This window comes from Conger conger, chromosome 14 (assembly GCF_963514075.1).
Source record: "Conger conger chromosome 14, fConCon1.1, whole genome shotgun sequence".
NCBI lineage: Eukaryota > Metazoa > Chordata > Actinopteri > Anguilliformes > Congridae > Conger > Conger conger.
This window is the reverse complement of record NC_083773.1, coordinates 41,286,782-41,293,481: the sequence shown is the minus strand read 5'-3', so window position 1 is coordinate 41,293,481 and position 6,700 is coordinate 41,286,782.

The window sequence follows — 6,700 nt, the reverse complement described above, 5'->3', positions numbered from 1 at the left end:
GGAGGGCAGATTTAATGTGCTTCATAACCAGTCTCTCAAAACACTTGGCGATGACAGGGGTGAGTGCCAGAGGTCTATAGTCATTAAAAGTGCTGATGTTGCTTTGTTTGGGCACTGGGATGATTGTGGATGATTTGAGGCAGGTCGGCACAGTAGCTTGGGACAGAGACAGATTAAAAATGTCTGTGAAGACATCTGCAAGCTGGTGGGCACAGTCTCCCTGGAATCCCATCCGGCCCCCCCGCCTTCCTTTCATTCACAGAATTTAAGATTCGCCTCACTTCCTGTGTCTGTACAGTCAGTATGTGGTCAGAGGCCGTTGGTGAAGGTGCAGCTCCATTATCAAGCCCCACTGTTTCAAAGCGGGCAAAGAAATGATTGAGCTCCTCAGCCAAGGAGACATTACGTGCCGGATCCCTGTGCCGGATCCCTGTTGGTGAAGTGATCCTCGATTTTTTCCCTGTATGCAGCTTTTGCCTGCTTAATGCCTTTTTTCAAATTGTGCCTGGCTGCGCTGTAATGCTCTCTGTCACCTGATCTGAAGGCTGTATTGCGCTCCTTCAAAATTGCCATACAATAAGCCACCAGTAAACCAACAGCTACAGATTTAGAACACACAGAAATGATTTGATAACTATAGTGTTTCTGCATTCAATTCCCTGCGGTGTTTGTATTCCAAACGCCCTGAAATAGCCACAGATTGGTAGCTAGTTTAGAATCTAAACAGGGCATTGCAATATTGCTTAAACCAAAATAATACAGCTGATGGTAAATGCGTATATATTTTAAAATGAGTTTACCATTTCAGCTTCAGAAAAAATGACCAGTGAGTCATTTTTTGTAAACGTTTACAACTCAGTTTGGTTAACCATTTAAACGAGGACAAATTTGCTTTTGTGAAACAATTCCATCAATGTCCAAATTATCTTTCTTATTTATCTTTCTAAATTTCTCTTCTTTGCTTTGCACTCTGACATTGCCATTCACAGACATAGCCTACATAGGGATTATCTATGCTTTTCAATATTAATTAAGGGCGTTTCCTTAACCATTAAAGGGTAATTGTAGGAGTGAACTAGGTGGTGTGTTGGGCTTGTGAATGTATGGACAATTCCAAATTGATTTGGGGTTTATGAAAAGAAATTGCTCAGGAAGGCATATGCCTTTTATAAAGTTTTATAAATGGGGCCACTGGTGATTTCTTGCTTTGAAAAAGCACTTTCCAAACTGTGTACTACACATGGAAGGATCCTCCAATGGATTGATTTGTTGGTAGAAATTAATACGATTTTGTTAAATAACACATCCCACACTGTGTACCCAAGAAAAACACTTGTGAAAAACATCTCCCAACCCAAACTGAATACATTCGCAGGGCTATTGCAGGAATGGTAAGTTAAATGGTACAGTGGTAGTTAAATAATGTTTCCTCAATACATCCTACTTTGTGTATAATCCCAGGGATATTCATCTGGTTGAATAGTCAGAAGTATAAATATCTTGCATTAAAGACCTGCATGAATCATCTTGCGGCGATTTAAAGGCTTCTCACCTGAATGAGTTATCTGGTGGATATTTAAATGACTTTTCGTGGAAAAGCACTTTCCGCACAGAGTACAAGTATAGGGCTTCTCACCTGTATGAATTCTCTGGTGGATATTTAAATGAGCTTTTTTGGAAAAGTACTTTCCACAAAGAATACAATTGTAGGGCTTCTCACCTGTATGAATTCTCTGGTGGATATTAAAAGAAGCTTTTGTGGAAAAGTACTTTCCACAAATAATACAATTGTAGGGCTTCTCACCTGTATGAATAATCTTGTGGAGATTTAAATGACTTTTTACGCAAAAGCACTTTCCACAGAGAGTACACTTGAAGGGCTTCTCACCTGTATGAGTCATCTGGTGGATATATAAAGCATCTTTTCTGGAAAAGCATTTCCAACACTGAGAACATGTGTAGGGCTTTTTACCTGTATGAATTTTCTGATGTCTATTTAAAGCAGATCTGAAAGTAAAACACTTCTCACACCATGTACATTTGTATGGCTCATCTGTAATAATTTGACATTTACTATTAATTGCCTCTGTCAGAAAGAAAGGTGGCACGGATGGTGCAGTGGGTAGCACTGCCACCTCACAGCAAGGAGGTCCTGGGTTCGAATCCCCGTCGGCCGGGGCCTCTCTGTGTGGAGTTTGCATGTTCTCCCCGTGTCTGCGTGGGTTTTCTCCGGGTACTCCGGCTTCCTCCCACAATCCAAGGACATGCAGGTTAGGCTGATTGGAGAGTCTAAATTGCCCATAGGTATGAGTGTGTGAGTGAATGATGTGTGTGCCCTGCGATGGACTGGCGACCTGTCCAGGGTGTATTCCTGCCTTTCGCCCAATGTATGCTTGGATAGGCTCCATCCAGTTTGGATTTGGCTCTCCTGCACATTGCGATGGTTCTGTCTTGGCTTTGCGATCACCTGCAGCTCCATTCATCATAGCATTCATGAGATCACTCACTGAACTTTCACTGGATTCACACTTCATTTTATCAGATTTCAAATGAACACATTTAATATTCTCCAAGTCACTGATGTGTTCTGCCTTAAGGTATCCTCCATCATCAGTCTCGGTTTTGATTTGGTCAGGATGCAGATGGGTTACATATCCCAGCTCTGCACTGTCTAGTGTCTCTTTCTTAATAAGGTCCCCAGGGTGGGTGAAGCCCAGATAGCCCATGATAGATCTGAATTTCAGCTTTTATTTCCTGGTATTTGTATCTAGATTTGTTAAACAGTATCAGATGACCTAATTTCGGTTTAAAAAATAGTTCTGAATGACTGCATTTGTGTTAGAATACATGGAGACCAGAGAGCTGTCGTTGGGAGAAAAGCAAGCCATCAATCAATCATAGAGATTGCACAAGCATTGAGAATAGCTTGGAACAACAACTCAGAATGTCCTGAAAAACCGCTGGTCTACTGAGCAACAGACATCAAAAAGGTCAACAAAGGAAAACAAAAGCAGTTGATGACAGAAACATTGTGAGAGCTGTGAGGAAAACCCCCAAAACATCAGTCAGTGACATCAAAGTTCTCAAACAAAGTTTTATGGACTGATGGGACCAAGATTACCCTTCCAAAGTTGTACACTGCCAACAAAACAAAGGACTTCATTAGGGAGCAAAAGTGGAAGGTTTTAGACGGGCCAAGTTCATCATCTGACTTTAACACAACTGACCATGCATTTCACCTCCTGAAGAGGAGACTGAAGGGAAAAAACCCTCATAACAAACAACTGGAAGAGGCTGCAGTATAAGCCTGGAAAAGCATCACAAAAGCAGAATGCAGAACTGTTTGGTGATGTAAATGGGTCGCAGGCTTGATGCAGTTATTGTAAGCAAGGGAAATGCTACAAAATATGAAGTGTTATTTACTTTTATTTACTTAAATACTCTGTGTTCAAACACATTTTCTAACCTGAAGATGGGGTGGTCTGATAACAAAGGTGCTATGTTATAAGTAGTTTTGCACATCTTGTTGTAAATACCAAGAAATAAAAGCATAAAAACACAACTCTTGTCTCATCTTCATATATTTATCTCAACCCCAAATTTATTCAGTGGATTGCAAAAACAAAGGAATTGGTCTTGCTGTTCCAATACTTTGAGGAAACTGTAACCGTTTCAAAAAAATTACAGCCACAGGGAAAATGAAGTCAAATTGTATTCTTTTTGAAAAAAATAATAAAGTAAATAAAGTTGGGTCTGTGTAGAAAATGACCACAAACTGTTCCATGCTCAACCATGTAGATGAGAAGGTAGAAAGTTTCCAATCAAAATTAAACGTTATATGATTGTAAAGGTATAATAGGCCTACTTATGTACAAAACATTGATCGGATGTTTTACCATGGTGAATTTATACTACATTGGACAGTCATTTTCCGATTCTAATTTTCTTCCCTCTGAATGAATTTCTCACCACGGACCGATTTTATTCGGAGGAGCACATATGTTTATTATTCCAGTGCGCATGCTCTGGTTACAAAATAGCGCCACTGAGCATGCGACAAAGCCCCATAGTCAAACATGGCAGCCTCCTCAATCGGCTCCTCGCACGATTGACAAGTTCTCATTGGAATCCATGTAACCAGCAGGAGGAAGCTCTACCCAGTTCTTATATATCCCGATAGCTGGACGAATCCGAAGTTTAATAAATAGAAAATTAATTATTCATAACGTGCTACAGTTCCAGGCTAAAATCGACTGACAAATTTGAAAAACGATATCTTTTGCAAACATTAATGAAGCAGTTCGTTAAAGCATGAAGACGATGGGGAAAATACTTACCCTGTTTGGATGATGAATGAATGACTGTTTTTCGATGGAATGTACTTCTTGCAGTTAAAGGCTCCCAATGACTGATTACATCTGTGTTAACCATATGAAGTCGCCGGAGTTCTGTTCTTCCACTTCTGTTCTTTAAGCAGAGAGGTGTATACGTCGGTGTCGAGTCTACGCCAAGCCGCGTTCTGGCCTGACGCTCACCTCCCCAGAAATGTAAATACCGTTCCGTAAGAAATGCCTGTGCTGTGTCCGAAACCGAAATCAGTTGCTTGATTAGTAATCTGTCCTTCAAAAAAAGGCGACTTCGGAGGTGTGTTCGCAGCACGCGATTGAGACGCACTTTGAAAGCAGAAAGTTGTCTGAGTGAAAGTAAAGTGATTACATGATGCGTAATTCCAAGAAATTTAGCTGGCTAGCTCATGGAGGCTTAAACATTACATTCGTTATTCCAGTGTGGTAATCAAGTAAAATGTGTTGTGTACTTCCAGTTGTGGACAAGCTATTTTACAGTTCTTCGTGCATTCCGCCGCTGTTTAACATAAATAAATGAATGGATAACAGAAATAATGTGTAATAAATATTTACCAAGATCATTAACCAAATATACATGAAAACAAACTAAATTACATTTGGTAGACGTATGAAGAATGGCAAATCGTAATGGTTTAAATTATACATGCTTTAACGGATATGGAAACGGCAATGGCCCAGGCTAGACTTTTGGCTCCTCTCAAGCAGTGACATTACTGCTTCTCCTTTAACAGGTCATTATGTCATATGTGCCTACTATTAAATCCCATTGTAAAGTCCCTCATAATTAAATAGAGATGGTAGAAATGTCCTCATCCTCATGTATAAATGGGAAACGCTAATACCTATTGAAACGTCAAACGATTTGACACAACAGAAGAAACTGAAGCAGGATGAAGGTATATGTGAAATCACTAATCCGTGCTGTAAAAGAGATTTAACACTTGAGGACAATATTAAACTCAATTCTCTTCAGATATCAAATAGATATTTTTTACACTGAAAAAAGGAATGGGAAAAAAGGAATCACTGTTTTTGTAAACAGTTTCCATCCAATTTTTTAAACGGTTATAACCGATACTGCTTATGACCGCTGGGGGTCGTATTTCACAAAATATTTTTTTTAGTGGAGTACTGTCAAATTTAATTGCATTTTCAAACTTTATTTTGGACCATCTCAATCGTTAAATGTCAACACTGTAAGTCAGCTAATGGCCTATTTGCCAAATTAAAGATTTACATTTACATTAACATTGTGCAGTGTAGCCTCAGTCGCAGAAGCCTGGAGTTAAATTCCTGCAGGCATGCTGGTCGATCGTGTGTCATTTTTTAAAAATGCATCAGTAAAAATGTTATTCTTGATGTTTTCATCCCTCTTCCATATGGCTTCTGCCTGATAGACTTGACTTGAAATCTGCAAATATGCTGCTGTTAAGAACTTTGTTACAGACGGGGTTGTGCACTCAAAATTGTGGTCACGCAATATTTGCCTGATACAATGTGATAACACGGGATCTATTTTACCATAGGCGAAAGGTCTAATGATTTAACTTGTATGCCAATACAGGTCTCCGAACAATTATATATATTTTTCTGAAACGCAAACTTTGCCAACGTTACCAAATATGGTGCGATGGTGAATGCGGATTTATATTAAACTGAGTTTACCATTCCAGCTTCAGCAAAAATGATCGGCTAGAATTTTCTTTTAAACGTTTAGAACTCAGTTTGGTTAACCATTTAAACGCTTAAACGAGGACAGTACTTTATTTGAGGGCATTTAAATGGCCTTTTGTGTAAAAGCACTTTCTATACAGAGTACAACTGGAGGGCTTCTCACCTGTTTGAATTCTTTGGTGGATATTTAAATAACCTTTTGTGGAAAAGCACTTTCTACACAGAGTAGAACTGTAGGGCTTCTCACCTGTATGAGTATTCCGGTGGATATTTAAATAACCTTTTGTTGAAAAGTACTTACCACAAAGAATACAATTGTTGGGCTTCTCACCTGTATGAGTACTCTGGTGGACCTTGAAATCGTGTCTTCCGGTGCAGATTCCAAGTGAGCTTCAAAATAAAAGTTCATTTCTTTTTAGATTATTGGCTGAATTTTCCATTTTAAGAATGTGCCTACTATTAAATCCCATTGGACGTGTATTAACAATTTACTTGCTTCTAAACTTTTTGTAACAGATTAAGGTCCCTTATAATTAAGTTATGATTGTAGAAATGTCCTCAATGGATAAATGGGAAAAGCAAATAGCTATTGAAATGTCAAAAGATTTGGCACAACAGAAGAAAGTGAAGCAGGATGGAGAAATCAATAATCTGTGCTG